The sequence below is a fragment of the Bombus vancouverensis genome, chromosome 11 (genome assembly GCF_051014615.1).
Source record: "Bombus vancouverensis nearcticus chromosome 11, iyBomVanc1_principal, whole genome shotgun sequence".
In the NCBI taxonomy this organism is placed as follows: Eukaryota; Metazoa; Arthropoda; class Insecta; order Hymenoptera; family Apidae; genus Bombus; species Bombus vancouverensis.
Genome location: NC_134921.1, coordinates 9,657,050 through 9,673,900, shown reverse-complemented (window position 1 = coordinate 9,673,900; position 16,851 = coordinate 9,657,050). Strand labels below are relative to the sequence as shown.

Below are 16,851 nucleotides of genomic sequence, written 5' to 3'. Positions count from 1 at the left end.
GGCGAATTCTCCTTTATCCGTGACGAGGAAGTTTGATTCGCGTTGTATCCCTTTGGTTGATTCGCGAAACTTTTTATTCGCTTTTCCTACGAGAAGATTAACTCACACGGGGTTGGCATTGTTTCGAACTTAAAATAACCCACATCGAAGCATGCAGGTGTCTTTTTTCCGTTCTCTATACGCCAACGGACGAGTCAATGGTGTAATGTGGGTGGTGGATCGGGTAGGTGCGCGCGCCCTTATTCGACTCTTTTGTCTAGGCGTCCATTCTCTGGCACATTATCAGGCCTATTGTCCCTCACATTGTTACCCCTACCCCGTCGTCTCATTGTTTTGCAATTTCCCCCACTTAACCGATACGACCGCCCCACCAACATCCCTTTTCTCGGTTCTCCTTCTCGTTCTCTCCCGCTAACCATCCCTATATTCCTTCGCATTCGCTTGCCCTATTGCACCGTCGGTCCTTTCCTCTATCGCGTATTCCAGCTTCTCCATCGTGTTTCGTGTGTGCCTTGAAAAGCTAACGAGACGTTCGTTATCTTGTCTTCTGGAAATGTATTTAAGTGCACGTATGGGGAAAATGGAAATAGCAGGTCTGCGTCTATATGGTTGGAGATTATGCAGCATGGTTTGCGGCAAGTTTCACGTTCCCTTACACGCTTCTATGCTTATTGGTAGGTGATATGGTTGAAAATTTTCGACATCTCGCTTTAGGAGAACGCATTGTCCTTCGATAATTTATTAATTTCTGCACACACCGTTTGCTATACGCGGTAATGCGACCACACGTCTGCGCTGAATAGGATTGGAAAGAGATGTGGAAAAAAAAAATGAGGCGACCGGTGGTTCGCTTCGTAATTCCTCGACGCTAGCAACGAAGGGAAAGTTTCGAAACGAGAATTTCAGTCACCGCAGCAACCAGAAAGGACGGATGCCTGGAAAACAATAATTAGGAACGCCCGGTGCGCGAATCCGTACAACGTTCAGTTGAGAATATATTTCCGAGCTTTCAGCTCACTCCCTCACCCCCTGTGTCTTTCTCCGCTCTGGCTGCGCCACTCGCCCCTCCGCTCGAAGCCCTTGGAACTCCGTAAAATAGACAAAAGCTCTGCTGCCGAACAATTCGTCTATTCTACTGCGCGGTTACGAGCGAACGAGCTTGAGCGTATAACATATTCGCATGGACTCTCTCTCACTCTCTCGCACGCTCACTCTCTCCCTCTCCCTCTGCACGCCCCCTCTACCTTACCACCCTTTTCCTCCCCTTTATCCAACACCAAACTCGACGTCCTCCTGCTTCTCCTCGATCCCTTTTACACGGCGATCGTCCTTCGTCCTGTGCGTGTGACCGACGACACTGGCATCCACACACGTTTGACTGCACCTGTGTATACCTTTTCATCGCACCGCCCTATTCTGTGAGCGCAGTTTCCAACTTTTAACAGGTTCCTCTGTCGGCAGACGTGGCTATTTGCGTCCTCCTACCTTCCCGTTGATTCCATCGAGTCTTTCGATTAGCCGATCTTGCACAGCGTAGTATATACGTTCGTGTTGTCCAATTTTCTCATCCGTTATTTTCCTATTCTCTGAGAGTCTGCTCGATCGTTGGCCCTGTAAATTTGGTCGGTTTTAGGCCGAGCTTTCGATTCAGGCCGGAAAATCGTTGTTTAACGGACGGACGGGGGTCGTAGAGACACAGAGAGAAGTTCGTTCGCGCGAACTTTCTCTCGGATCGGCGAGAGGCCGGCATTGTGAGGCCGGAAACGAGGGAAAAAATTCAAATTATTCCGGCACGCATTTAGGCTTTTTCTGCGGGGAACGACAGCGCCGGTTAAATTTGCATCGGCAGCTTATTCACTGCCGTGAAATCTGGAAATCTCGAGCAGCAGCCGCGTGCAAGCTTTCCGCGAGAGGACTCGTATTGTACGAGTCGCATAGAATTCGCGCACTGAATGCTCTCGCCACCCTCTCCCAACTTTCCTCCTCCTCTCTCCCTCTTGCTTTTCTCTTACTCACTCACTGTTCTTTCCTTCTGCGTTTTTCTTTCTTCCTACTCCTGCTGTCTCTTTTTCCTCTTCCCCTCTCCTTTCTCTTTTCTCGTTGAAGCCTCTTTTTATTACGGTTTATAATACGCAATATATCCCGACGCTCGCGCCGGAAGATTAATAAGACTGACGCGAGGTATCGACATTCGAATAGAATGGCTTTGAACGAGCGTATCGGGCATTTGGCTGGTATTTTCGTGACAGCATCACGACGCCTCGTTTGTCACATTACGAGCCATCGACTTTTCCCCTCCGGCGGTGCGCCGCAGACGCGCGTGCTACCGTATGCAGCGAAATTATGCAGCCCGATGCATAATTCCGACGATGCTTTCGCGACCGTCGCGCTACTACTGATTCGTTCAAGCGGTTCAACCGTACCGGCAATCGCTCTTGACGTGCACGCCGATCATCGCATCGCGTGCGTCCTCGTTATCGTTACAAGACAGATAGGAATACTATTATTTATCTCGTTCGTGTATACGCTTAGAGAACGTTTCCAGCTTGTTGAAACTTGCTGCACGATTTTCTTCGTCTTTCCGGTGTAAATGATCGACGTAATCGTAAAAGATATCACGCGTATGTTCCTTTCACATTATACGTCATTTTCACTGCCATTCATCCGATATCTACGCGTCATCGATGTTTGCTTTTGCTACGCGATATCCTTGGAAACACAGGATACGATTGCGCCTATAGCTAGCGTGGATGTGTCGGCAGGTGCCAATTCTCTCTACTCGTGTCCCATTCTGTTTTGCCTCCGAGCCTCTCCGATGGGACTGCTTTCAGGAAGTTGGCAATGCAATTTCGATGATGAATACTCGCGTCGAACGCTAGGATTCCATACGATCTGTCTGTGGCTAAATACGCGATCTTTCGTGCGACGCGTTCGTTCGTTTTGAACGGACTTTAGGAAATAATCATGGAAGTTTCATTTGGAGCATTCGTTGGAGATTAAAAGGGGGAAACTTGATAAAGGTCTGAACAGCGTTTCCGTTAGGTCGAAGTCATCGAATCGACCGTCAAATTCGACAAAGGTGGCAAGAGGGTAACAAGGAAAGGGTGGATTTCGGGGGTGGTGGTTATGGTAGTGGTCTGGTAACAATAGGTCGCAGTGGTGGTGGTCGCCACAATGCCGGCTTGCCTGACTTCTTTGCGTGTCAAATGACTGAAAAGCCGTGGGGAGTGCACGGGCGGGGGGTTGTGGGTGGACCAAGCGGATGGGGGTTGCAGGGCGGGTACACGGTGGTATGAAAGGCGTGCTTTGTTTGGAAACAATGCCGATACTCGGCTACATCCTCATCTCCATTCTTCGCCTTGACGCAGCGCCGCTCCGAAAAGGGTTGCCTTTATTCATCCCTGATTAAAGTTATAGGTTATTTTCGCTCTGTTTCGCGGGGAAATGCTTTCGAAAATTTTCACCAGCCGAGTTTTCCGCGTGTCTCTCTTACTGTCCTCGAATTAAGCCGCAATTGTCCAGTAACCAGTGCACGCGTAATTGACTCGAAGCATAAAATTTCTGTCGATTCTCCTATCAAATTCTCACACGTTCGCCTATTAAACGCCCCTTTATTCCAAACGATTCCCTTCATACGCTCAATTAACACCAGCGAGACGCTCGAAACTTGTCGCGTGCTCCTCGAATTCGATCGATCTCAACCTTGTCGTCTCTCCAACACCTGTCACTCGCATTCGTAGTACGAAATATCGAAATTCGAATCGGCAGTCGCGATTCCTCACAGTCTCCGCATTTCCAGATGTTATCGTACGCATCGGCTATCCATTGGCGATTCGAACACGACTCGTGAAAAAGTCGCGAGTTTAGTCGCAACAAACGCATCTAATTCACCGGGACAGTGACGTGGTTGCACATCGGTTGGACTTGGCCAGTCGGAAATTCGCCTCCAACCACCGGCGTTTTCTCGTTTCAAAGAAGGGTAAGCCTGGCCCGTGGAAACCGGTAGAGGAGACATCGCCGAAGGAAAGCTCATAACAAACTATTGAAAAGCCAACGAATGAAAAATCAATGGCGGGTGGGCACGGGCCAGACCGGTCCGGGGATGGGGTATATACGCGGAAGGGAAAGCTACAGGGTGGAAGTTGGGGGTGGTTTGGTGAATGGAATATTATTGGGGCATCCTTTCACGCGGACTCCACGGAAGCTAGAAGACCTCATCTGGCGAGCTGTATGGATGCCGTTCGCCCCGGCAATGCCGCCTATTGAACCGTTGCTTATATATGTACGTATTTACACACGTTCGTAAGTACACACACGCGTGTACGCGCGCGTGTTTCTACACGAGCTTGTTGCACACATCTTCCACCGCGCTACACTAACACCTTCTCTTCGTCTTCGCGCGTTAGTCTGTGCTCGTGTGTGTGCACGTACGAATATCTATAAATGCACGTAGTAGCCTGATGTCTCTGTGTTGGTGTAGGTTCTTACATTTCATGATTTATCACGCAGCTTTCAGCGGGCCTCAAAGCGTCCTGAAAGCGCGCAGATTGATAAAAGAAATAATAGAGGACGCGAAATAGAGGGACTCGATCTGATACGAGAAAAGAGCGCGAGGGTGGCTAGGCGAGGGGATGAGATAGACAGAGGATGAGCGAGAGACGAAGATGCAGAGGCTCCAAGAGTGGAACGGCCAAACGACAAGGATGACAAGAGAAGGGGGGATGCCGAACGTCGTTTCTGTGAAATAGGGGTGGTGGATCCTTTCGATACGTTTCAGCTTGCATCCCTCCACCCTTTTTCCTACTCGATTGCGTGTCTTTATACTCAACTGGCACGCGGGCTTCCCCGTCTCTCCCTGTCTCTCCCTGTCTCTCCCTGTCTCTCCCTGTCTGTCATTCGAGTAAACAATATTCCTTTCACTCTTCGTCGTTTCTCTGCGAGGTTAACGTTTTGTCTTCTAAAAATAGGATTTCCAATAAATGTTAGAGGAATGCACTGTCGATCGCAAGTAATAAAATACTTAATGATATTAAAGTTGCTATTATCTTCTAGATATACGTGTTTCATTGTACGTCTATTTTGACTCATATCTATCATTTCATTCGTTACATACATTGCCACTCGTGAGATTTCAAATACTTTAATCGGTTTATAGTAATCGTACAAGGTTTACTAAAGCGTACTATAAATTAATCGTGAATTAATAATTAAAATTATATCAATAGTTGTTTCAATTTTACGAAATTACCATGTTATACATCTAATGCGATAATAAAGACGGTGACTAATAGTTGCAATATAATTGTTCTAATCATAAACAAAACGTTTTAATTCTCTCGAAAAAGAAACGAATAAAATCTCCTCTTTAATCTTTTTCGCGGTAACGAAGATCCTATAAGAAAATCGACAGGATCGCAAATCAATCCACGATATCTTTTCGCGTTCGTTATAACATCTTCGTTGGAACATCCTCATTGATTCTTGCATTTTGATCTTAATTCGTCTTAGAATCGTCCGTTGTGACATGTGTACGCATTTGCACAAAAATCGGACGAAACGTGTAATCGGTGTTGCATCTGTTCCCTCTTTTTCTCCACGTGGCGAAGTTAATCGTTTCGAAAGGAGGCGTTTGCCTTAAGGTGCGCGTGCGGCGAGATTGTAGCGGCGTATGAAGACAGGATAAAGGGGCTGCGTGGGTGGTGGAGGATCGAAAGGCGCGGGCGGTTGGAAAGCCGGAAAGTTGCAAATGGGATGAAAGGGGACGGCAGCTCGCGCGAGAGATAGAGAGGAAAGAGGGGAAAGACAAAAGGGGTGGTAGAGAACTGTGAATCCCGTGGCAGCATTGTCACTCCATTCGCCGGGGTTGCAAAGCCGGGGCGGTTCCGATGCCACCACTTCCACCGCTTTTACCACCACCACCCCGTGCTCGCTTCAACCCCGCGAGCTAACCTTGTTTTACTGCCGTCTTCCGGATTGTCTACCGAATCGACCGAAGCAGTTAATTACTCGTTAATGTACTGCGTCGCGATATTATTATTTTCAGACCAGTCGCTCTAGGGTTATCAAAGAGTTTGTTCGCTTGTTGGCTCTGTTACCACCTAATGCGACAGTCTGAAATCGAAGAGTGCCGTTTTGTCTATAATGTGTAGAACTGGAAAGTGGGCAAGTGGGTAGGAATTCAGAGTTGATTGATCGTAATGGATTAGGTACTTCGACTATAAAGTATCGTTATGGTATCTCTCTTCTTTTTGCATAATCATTTATCCATTATATTCTGTACAATAGACAACTCTGTATAATAGATACAGACAACACGTGGCTGATAACTGGCTGTTCCTTCTATTCAGTCCAGTTGCGATTTTCGAATCTTCGCCGTGAACCGTGAACGTTACCCTCGTTTCAACAAATAAAACAACTTTTAATATTCACGGGGAAATTTATAAAAATCATAGAGATGTGAAACTACACACCTTCCATTGTACTTTTAAACTTAAGAAATTTCCTAGTCATAAGACCATTTGTTGAACGACGACTAAAAGATCAACGTCCCTCTATCAATAGTCGATAAATTACTATACAAAAGATGAGTGAATCTAGAGAAATAGCTCTCTTACCCCTGGTGCCATCATACTTGTCTTCTCGTTTCTATACATACACATTGGGAGCGTATTGGAGAATGATGAAGACATTGAAAGTATCGTTAGAACGTCCCCCAAAACGGATGACTTTACGATCCTGGCATTATACAGCCGTCAACCCTTCACCAGGATGGTTAAAGCGCGCCCTTGGAAGGGACCAATTCGAACGAGCGATTTATCATTATCTCGATAACCCGGCGAAGATAAGACGGTCGACGCGGCGAGCGTTGTGTTCGCACGGGGTGGTCGTATGATTTACTATTTCCTCGGCGCATCTGCTCGCTTAATTAACGTTTCTCCGATGCCATTTCGAAGATACGTATCAACGGTCGCAGCCGTGGCTCGCGCGGAGCCGCGCTGGAAGATGTAGCTTGGAAATGTCAGCAGTCGATGTAATTGTGTTTCGTGACGTGCTTTATTGCCGTGCGATAAAATTTACCGACAGGGATTCCTTCCTATTCTCCACCCCCGTTTTGATTTATTCCTGTACTGTATACTGTTTCGCAGTTTTATTTAATCAGTCAGCCTCATGGTCATGGTACGTTTCGATTTATATTTTTCAAACCTGACTATGTATATACATATATACATATGCATACTATATACATACATACATATGTATATATATATATCTAAAGCGATAGAAAAGGAATAAAAAATAAATAAATAAAAAAAAAATACTCTCACCGCCTGACAACTTTAAACGGACCGGCATTCAAAGTCTGTAATTGTTGTCGATAAATCATGTAGCTCTTTTATTCCACATGCGCGTGTTTTTTTGGTTCGGCTTACACAAAAAACAATTCGGTTGATAGTTTACGAGCAATGAAACGCGATCTTTTTGACCGCACGAACATTTCCAATTCACCGGCGATACTGTTTATGCCCCCTTCTGCCATGCGGTCAATAAGTATAATACACGTAAAGCGAAAATTTGTCGAAATAATGGATGGCTAACCGCATTTTTCAATGACTCATGTATCGACTCGTGTACGTGCTTTAGGGTGATCACACGCGGGGTAGCATATTGCGCGATCGTAGGGGTGGATCGACTGGAAGCGCGTACGGGGGCGTGGTGTCGATCCGATGATGCGTGCACAGATTCACCCTTCGTCCTCGATCCCTTCTTTTCCCCTGTACTATTACCTTTTTCGCTTGTTTTCCAAGATGTTTTATCCTCTTCAACGATGTTATCGGCGATATCGTGTTTGCGAATAATAAACAAGTTCACGGTCTTTCATCGGACGACCGATCTCATTTTTACATTTTAGTATGAAATTTGGAATCGATTTGACCTCAATTTTCCATCTTACCTCGTGCTATACAATTAAGAATCATATATTTCTCGCTTGATAGATTTCTCAACGAGACATTGTTCCCGTAGATCGGAATCCGTTTCCTTTCGTGTCGCAGATTCGGGCCAACCAAGTGTCCGCGATATTTTATCGAAGACAAACTCCCAACGCATATGCGCTCAAATATAATACTATGATCACGGTGCCAGGTCATCCTAATATGTTGGAATATATTTCCATCTCATGGACATCTCATTGGGATCGCGAAGTGACGCAGTCAGCTATTACGTTTATTAAGTTGCTGGGATTGGGCTGATTCCGAGAGAGGATAGGAGTGGTGGATCCGCGGAAGGGAGTTGGTACTGGAGAAGAAGGATGAGCTAGGAGGTGGCTGGCGAGGGTTGAATGGTTTAGAAGCAGGGGGTGTATTGTACCAAGCATTGTCTGCCCCATTGTGTGACATCACGGCCCGATAACTGCCGATAAGACCGCGGCAATGCTCAGCTTGTGTGTACGTGTAGGTGCGGCCGTTTGTGTGTTTGGCCACGGACAGAGGAGAGCGAGAGAGAAAGAAGGAAAGAAGAGGCAAATACGAAAGAAATATAATGTAGGTAGAGGCTATAGATCGTCGTCGCCGCGAGGGGGCAAAGGATGGCTGATGGAGGTCGAGTGACTTTGCGGGGTACTCGCCCCTTTATTCTTCTGATTTCTCGTTCCTCTTCCGCGGATCGAAATCGCATGCCGCTGCTAAACGCTCGTCCTTTGTGCCTCGCAACGTCCCCGCTGATAGAACGCGCCAGGCCGAGCCTTGAACTCTTACTGCCGCATTCACCGATACTTCCCAGTTATTGGAAAGTGGATCCGGACGCGGTTGCGTACCAACCCAGACCCGCGATTAAGCTTTGCCTTCGTTCAGTCGGAGGACGGAAGCTCCGGAAGCTTCCACGTTTTGCTTACCATCTTTTCTCTTAATTCGTTGCTCGAGTTGTACTATAGTTCAAAGCGAGTTAATCTCAAAACCTAATGTACATACGTAAATGTTAACGTAGTAAAAGTATAGTATCTCGCAAAAGTATTTAACAATTTCTTTATGACAATGTAGGTATATTAAAATATACCTTTATAGCCGTAAAGTAACAGCTCAGGTAGAAAATCAACCAAAACGTACTTATGAATCATATGATTCCCTTCGTGAGTCTTAGGCGAGCCACGAATTAAAAAGTACAGAAAAGCGACGATGTTACAATTGCTGTTTTTCAAATTTAAAGTTAAAATAAAGATAGTCTTCGTAAGGTCTCAGATGCTACGTTCTGCGCGGCCAACTGTCGCGATTTTCGCGTTTGTTTCGTAATTGGCTACGATCGACTGACTACGAAACATGAAAAATCCTTTAATCAAGGCCCGATTTTATCTGACGCGTTGAAACGAACTTTGATCGCGAAACTTAGCGCTGCTGATTTGGCGCGAAACGCGCTTTAAAAGGCCGAAGCAGGCCTCCACTCGGCTCGCTCGAAATTCCCGGCAATTTCTACAACTTTGCTGCTTAACTCCGCTGGTCTCATTAGGACGTGATTTCTGTTCCAGGTGCTGGAGTCTCGGAGGCCCGTGGCGCGGTAAGTGGCACTTTCGCCCTTTTCATTCCAGACAGAGCCGCGGGTGAGTAATCGTTTAAACCCGTGCGCCACGGTTCGTTGCATTAACGTTGAAGAGAAAAAAAAAGAGTGTCATTGAGAAGGAAGTACCCCAGTCCAAACCACCACCCCACACGCGTACAACCCTCCTCTCGCTGACGTTATATTGACCCAACACAGAAGCGCGTATCGATGCTCGGCCGCGTGGCTGCCGGCCGAATATGAATAACAATCAGAAACTATAATCCCTCCCACGCGATATGTATATATATAAAGTTCGTAATATATGTATACGGTGGCCTTTACGAGCACGGACATTTTTATGTTAATCAACCAATCGGGGGACGAGTCGCCGGTTTCCCCTTCCTTCCCTGCTTCTCTATTGTAAATAGAAATCGTGGCACGAATTTGTTCCGCGGCAAGGCGGAAAAAAAAGGAACGTAACGAAGATCGTAAAGAATGGGATCTTTCACGAGGGTGTGCGCGCGTGGACCAGACTGCTGGACCGAGTTCAGTAGGACGAGATGATTGACCCGAGTATAGTGGATTCTGTACCCTAAAGGGAGACTTTTTTTTCGCGTCAACGCGGAAGAATCTCGAACCTCGTGACAAATACAAAGGCTCTGGATTTATATCTCGCCCCCTATTGATTCTTTCCTTCTGTTCTACGATTTCTACGAATTCTAAATTCGACAATTGCGTTCCAACGTCAGAATATGCTTCTAAAATATTTGTAGGATTATCCGAGGAAGTCTGATTCGAATACTTTACCGGTGATTCGAGGGAAAAAGGATCGTGAAACGAATCCGCCTCAAGGTTCCCTTTTCACTCGGAATTCGCGCGCGTTACGCTCGGCCCAGTTGCCCGATCTCTCGGCGAGCAACGCGATATTCTTCTTTCCTGGCCGCGTCTTAGTTGCGCGATTTCGGCCGTTTCAACGGCGAACGGTTTGAATATTCGTCGAAACATGGTCAGCCTCTTGTTCGTCTGAGCCATTCACGCGGATTTCTTCATCGGCGTCTGGCTTGTCGGCCACTCGCTGATGTTAGGCGAAATAGAGAAACGGACGGCGCGCCGCGCGCGTTAACCAACGCTCTTCCGAGCATTGTACAACGATTTGTACGGATTTCAGTTCTTTTGCTGTGTGGGCGCGTACACGCAACCAACGGCCGCCTCGAATCGCCTCGTCTTGAGAGCGCGTTCCATGCTTCTCCCGCGAGAGAGAAAAAGAGCGAGAAGGAGAGAAACGTGTGTAAATACAGAGACAGCCTAGCGAGGAACGAGATAAAGATAGGCGAGCGGAGTAAGAGAATCGCGAGGAGCAGCACGATAGACGGAGAAAGAGACGAGAGAGAAAGAAGACCGTGGCTGGCCGTTTTGTGCGCGCCGCGCAAAAGATGCCTTTGAATCCTTAATTCCCTTTGAAACTCTCATTCTGGGAGCAAAATGGCGAGAACGAACCGTATTCTTCGGTTGAATGACGTATTGAGCGAGTTTTGTATGCCGTTGCGTCCGCGTGTGGCTCATCCAGAGCCTATGCCTGCTTATACGTAATACGTTCGCTCTTTTCTCTTCCTACGTTTCTTGCTGCGAAGAAGAGGGCCCGCAGCGTTGCTCTTTTTCTTCGTTCCCGTCTTCCCCCTCTTTCGTTTTTCTAACGTTCTTTCAGTATTCCTTCGTTACTCGCGTCACGCAGACTTTTACGCGCGATTCTGCAAACTTTTTCTTACTCTTTCAGCGAATTGAACGTTACTTTTGTCTGTTCGAATAACGAGCGCTACAATGTAGTAAGTATCGAGACACCTGCTGATGTTTTGTACACGTTGAATTCTTTCGCTTTTATCTTTTAGTTGTGAATCTGTTACTTCATTTGCATTATACGATAGGATAAAGACCATAATAGTCAGAGAAAATAGGTCAGTTTCTCTTGGAATTCTAATTAATCGAAGACCACACGGGAAAAATTTGACGGGTCCATCGTGTCGAGTCTCTGAACGTAATGTAAAGCAATTGTTCGATACATCTACGAGGTTTTATAGGCAGATGTACACGTAATATATTCGTAAAAGGTGTGCACAGTGTCGTGTACCTTTGCCAGCTTATGTTCGTGCGTGATATCAGATTGTCATTTCGTCGACGATTGCCCAAACGCGTCCCATAATTACCTTCGTTACGTCGTAGGTTGAATGAAAAGAGCGTGACGATCGGGGGAGGAAAGGATGGAGGGAAGGGCGCAGGATCCGAAAGTGACGGGAAGGGTGGGTGATCTTGCGGACTTAATCGGGCATTGGTGCTTTCCTTCGCGAACAATTGACGTCTGACTTTGACGTGCCCTCCGACACTTTCTCCGACTTCTCTTTCTTCCCCGTTCTTTGTTCGATGAGAAATCGGTGGAACGCGAAGTCGAGCCTGCCGATCGATGGTCCATCATTTACTCAAAGATTCCTTCGGCTCTCCCCGCGAAAAATCGTCTGTTAAGCGCTTTCGCGAACTTTGAACACTTTTTAATTAAGGACACGGACGAAATATAATTTTGCACAGCGGTACTGGTTTTACTTTCACGCAGTTAGCCCTTTGGTTTTCGTTCTTGTCTCGAGCAAAAAGTTTCCAAGAAGCGTTCTACGTATTTCTCGATTTCTTTCACGAAAAATGAACTACTCGGGGATTTGAGGCTTTAAGAACGAAGTGAAGACGCAAAATTGGCCTTCTCTCTCGTTATTTCCAACGATATTTCGTAACGGTTGCTCTGCGTGTTGAACGCTGAGTTAAAAGATAGAAAATATCCTTATGGCAAATGAACAAAGCGGTCTCCTTCTCCATGAGATAAGGTTTGGAAAATCCAAATTAACGATACGGTCGATTCTCTGGAATCTGTCGGACTATCGCGGCGACAAAGTCTGTGGCGGCTGTTGAAGGCAAGAATTCCACATTATCGGCCGGGTTTCTCGCGGATACAATTTCCCAACACAATTTCTTTTCAGTCGCCCGAACGAATCTAACCCGGGCTCGGATGGTGGGTGGCAAATGGCAAAGGGGGAGGGTGAGAAAGAGAAAGAGTTAGCTTTGATAGAGGGGTTGGGGGGGAGCAGAGCAGCGCAGCCCATATTCGTGCATTGTGGCACGTTCCATCGCGTTCTCAACTGAACTGAACTCGACTCAACAGTGGAGGACACAATGGGCGGTATGAATAAGTATAACAGACAGACACCGGTACAGACAGACACAGGTAGCTCAGGCCGCAGTATGTGAATGAGGAACCCATTTGATAACACGCCTCCACAGCCACCCAGGTCCATTGTGTCGCTTCCTATTCAGCTGCTCTATGCCCTCTTCTCCTCCTATCCCCTCTCTGCCTCCTTCTGCACCCCCACTGCTTCTGCTGTTCCTGCTCTTCCTCACCTCTTCATCCTCTATCTTCCCCTTCTCCATTCGTTCGTTCCGATATCACCACGGAAATCTTATCCTATCGAGCCCCTCTGTACCTTTGTACACGCGAAAAATCATGAGGGCATCCGTTCCCGTTTCGCGCTTCCGGTTGCACATGATACTTACTATATCGCTTCTCTGGTCCTTGGTTACAGCGTCTTAACGCTCGACGAGTGTTACATGTTAACGCGGGAAGAACTTTGGAAAGGAGAATGATTGAGAATGGTTAAATCTTGAGCGATTCTGTAATCTAAAACGTTGATAGAGCATCATTACTACTAGATCTCAAACAATCTCGCATTCTTTAGTTACAAATGTCCCATCTGTCGTCTGCAAACGATCCAAAAAAAAAAAAAAAACAAGAGAAAGAGATCGAATGCTTTACTAGTTTTCCACCATTTAATTTAGAAGGTTTACTCGTTATTTTGCAACAGCCAGGGTAATACCATTTCGCTTATTCGACGCATCTTGAAAAATGAAAAAAATGCCCTAGATAGAATATTTTAATTTCCTGTTGGCTTTGATGCAAATGAATGAAACGCAAAAATTCCAGTACTACTTTATGGATGCAAGTCAATGCTTATACTGTACGTAAAAAGAACTGACAAAGATATTAATCCAATCACATTCGGTTGGCTCGTCAAAACTAGAAAGCTAGAAAGGATTGCTTCTGCATTATCCGGTTTCCTTTTTTCCATCTTTGTGTAAAAACGAGGAACGATGTGGTAGTGTCGGTACGGTGAATATAATTTTTATCTATTTCGCTTGGCAGTTGAGTTATTACTTTGGCCAGCAGCGCAAGGTTTACGGCCTTGTTACGCGGAGATTGGCTTAGATAAACCCTTTGCGAGATAGCGCGACGACTTCGTAAGAATTTTCATCATTTTTACACGAGGGGGTTCACGGCCTCGTTCAAGTCCTGTTTCAACGTCGGCCTCGTTCAGACGACTCAACCTACCCTTAAGTGAGAAGACGCGTGGGATGCGATCAATTCTTGCACGATTCGATCAATGTTCTTCGGATGTGGGTCTTAGGCTATGCTTACAGAAGATGCATTTCCTTACAAACGTTGGAACAACAAATACATGCACATTTATATAGATGTTCCTGAAAGTATTTGCACATTCGGTGCAATTAGATCAAAGGATCGATCATATTTCGATCGCTCTGAGCTCTCGACATTGAGCAAACTTAAAGCGAAGTTCTCGACTCAGGTGTCTCTGCGGGTCCAATATTTCTCAGTCTTTAATTACTGATTTTTTTTATCAATATCTGAAATAAAAGACGAGTCAAAAAAATTAGATTAGCCGGGACGAGATTCTTCGGACGCTTCAGAACATTCGTAGCTTTAGACTTGCAAGTCCGAGTCTCAAGAACCGAGCCTCGCGTTTATTTCGTAATCGACGCGAACTTGTCGTCGTGTATCATAAATCCGACTAACGTGTTCCGATGGCCTGGTTACCCATATACAGCGTATACGGTCGACGTTTGAACGCGACGCAAGGCGATGGCGATACGAGGCGATTTTGTTTCGGTTTTTCGCGACAGCGGTGGCGCGGATCCGGGACGATTCGGTCGATTAGCGTGCATGGATCTAAAAAGCGGCGCGTCCGCGGGGTAATCGTCGCGGTTAGAATCTGCAACGAGCACGGATGGCGAGTCGAGTCGCGTATTTATCCAAATTGTAATATTGACGCGAAGTGGACAGATATTTTGGAAAGGGTGAAAGCGAGTTTCACAGAGCGCGTCCGCGTCCACGTTCGAATCGATTTTCTAGTCAATGCCAGAGAGCGGACCGGCAACAATGCTCCGATTTTCGGGATCTCGCTAGCATAAATAGCAAATAGCGAAGGTCCTGTAGGTGTATGTGGTTCACGTTGGACCAGCGAACGAACTATCCCAGCGTGCTCTCTCTCCGGCTCGCTCTGTACGTACGTGTACGTTGTACACCGAGTACCGACAACAATGAGGCAGAGACAAAGGCCAGGTACAATGCTGATGTTGAACTCGACTGATTTCGACGATTTTTGGCCTTTGCATGTGCATCGCGCGTTACTCGACAATGATTCCCGCATACGTAATCATCGCTATGGGCAGGGAAGGTTGGTACACTCGCGAAGCAGTGGCTCTCACATTGCGCCCTCTTTTTCCCTCCGCGTGGATTCAACCTTGCCGAAACCGGCGAAGCCGAAGCCTGGTCCCGTTCCCGCCACCGTCCATCCGGGGCTTTTCAATGCTCTTCTCTAACGCCGACGCGTTAATCTAACAATGACGCGACGCCATCGCGATTCCGCGAGCCGTTTATCGGTTTAAATACCAGCACGGGCTGGGTAATAATAATTGTAAGCGATAGCCGATTTATGCCCGCAATCAGCCGTGTTTCTAGCGGCCCGCTACAATCGATCTAATCAATGGCATTAATGCCAAACCGGCCTGGCTATTTAAATGTGAAACTGATAATTACGCGGGCACCGCTGCTTAATATTCTGCGCTCGTTCCAACGTTTACTGGATCATTAGCTACGTTCCATGGAGAAGAGCATCGATCGAAGGATACCCACCGATATCCGATGAAATCATCCTACGCTTAGTCATTCTTTTACGAGTGCACCTCATCTAAAACGAAGAGCATAATCGCCGGCCAACTTTGGTATTCGTTTGATCCAGTTCGCAACGCTACGAATCCGTTTCATAGAGAGGAAACTATATCTCGAGTCAACTGTGAAACCTGGAGAGGACGTTGGATCTTTGGAAGAGCGGCTTAGCTCCGTTCTTTCGCGAGGGTTTTTCGTGAATCGCGAGCGAAGGGGGGCCGATCGATTGAGCACCCCTGACCGCACCTGAATAGATACATTGTGCCGGGGCAGCCTATTGACGGGCGATTGTTCCCTCAACAATAACAACAATATCTGAATAGTCGTCGTGCACATCTCTCGCGCGCGTTGCACGCACCCACGCACGCACTCGCGCTTACACGCGTACATGCGTGCGCGCACATCCCTTTGCACGGCCCTCGCACGCTCGCGTCGCGCATCCCTTCACACGCTCGCACGCACGTCTCTTTACGTTACACCATCGCAGTTACACTCTTGTCGTTGCGATAGAGAATTTCTCGCGTTCTGCAGGCACGTGTAAATAGTTGGCGGACACGAAAGGGACGCGCTCGCGCGTTAGATCTTGGAGATCGCGGCTTGAATCCATCGTAACATCGTATTTGCGATAGGCTCGCTTTACAAGAGAGAATACAGCGACGTGGAAAAGTTTCAGACCAGATAGATTCCTTACTTTATATTTGAAAAGCGGTCTATTTTAAAGAATTTTAAACAACTAGTATTATCGTAGCTTGTGTAACATTGTTCGTGCATTATACTATTTCTTTTATTCGTCACCTTTATTATTATTATTATTATTGCTTGATAAATTCTTTTAGATATCGCTTTTTGAATACGCTAGTTGGATAACAGGTTTAAAAATTCGCTCTGGCTGGAAACTGAAGCGCGCCACTGTATTCTCTTGTTACAAGAGCGAAATTTCATTATCATTTACGAATCGATGTTGAAAATTTCTACTTGTGATCTTCTAATAAAATTACATAATATATAGTTTTGCTAGACCGATAAAAGTTTAATCAAAGTTTCACATTTTTTAAATTTATAAAATAGACATTATACGAAGGGAGAGATTCAGCGATGAATCCATTTACAGATTTCGTTTTGAACTTTACCAACACTGTTTCATTGCGGTGTTAATGAATTTTCGAAATGTTTTGTATAATGCGCATAATACACTCGTAAAAGGTTCTACAAGTTTTCAGTAGTTTCGTTACAGCCGCTTTAGGGCTTTACAAAAGTTTGTAAATGGA

The 16,851-nt window shown here is 46.3% G+C and overlaps 1 long non-coding RNA gene across 1 annotated transcript in view; it reads left to right on the top strand.

The window, feature by feature from the left end:
* LOC117154892 (uncharacterized) overlaps positions 1-16,851 on the top strand; it is a 143,085-nt gene that overhangs the window by 13,086 nt on the left and 113,148 nt on the right. The window contains exon 2 of the long non-coding RNA XR_013059520.1: positions 9,518-9,546. This is a non-coding gene — a long non-coding RNA (uncharacterized LOC117154892). The remainder of the gene's footprint in view (positions 1-9,517; positions 9,547-16,851) is intronic.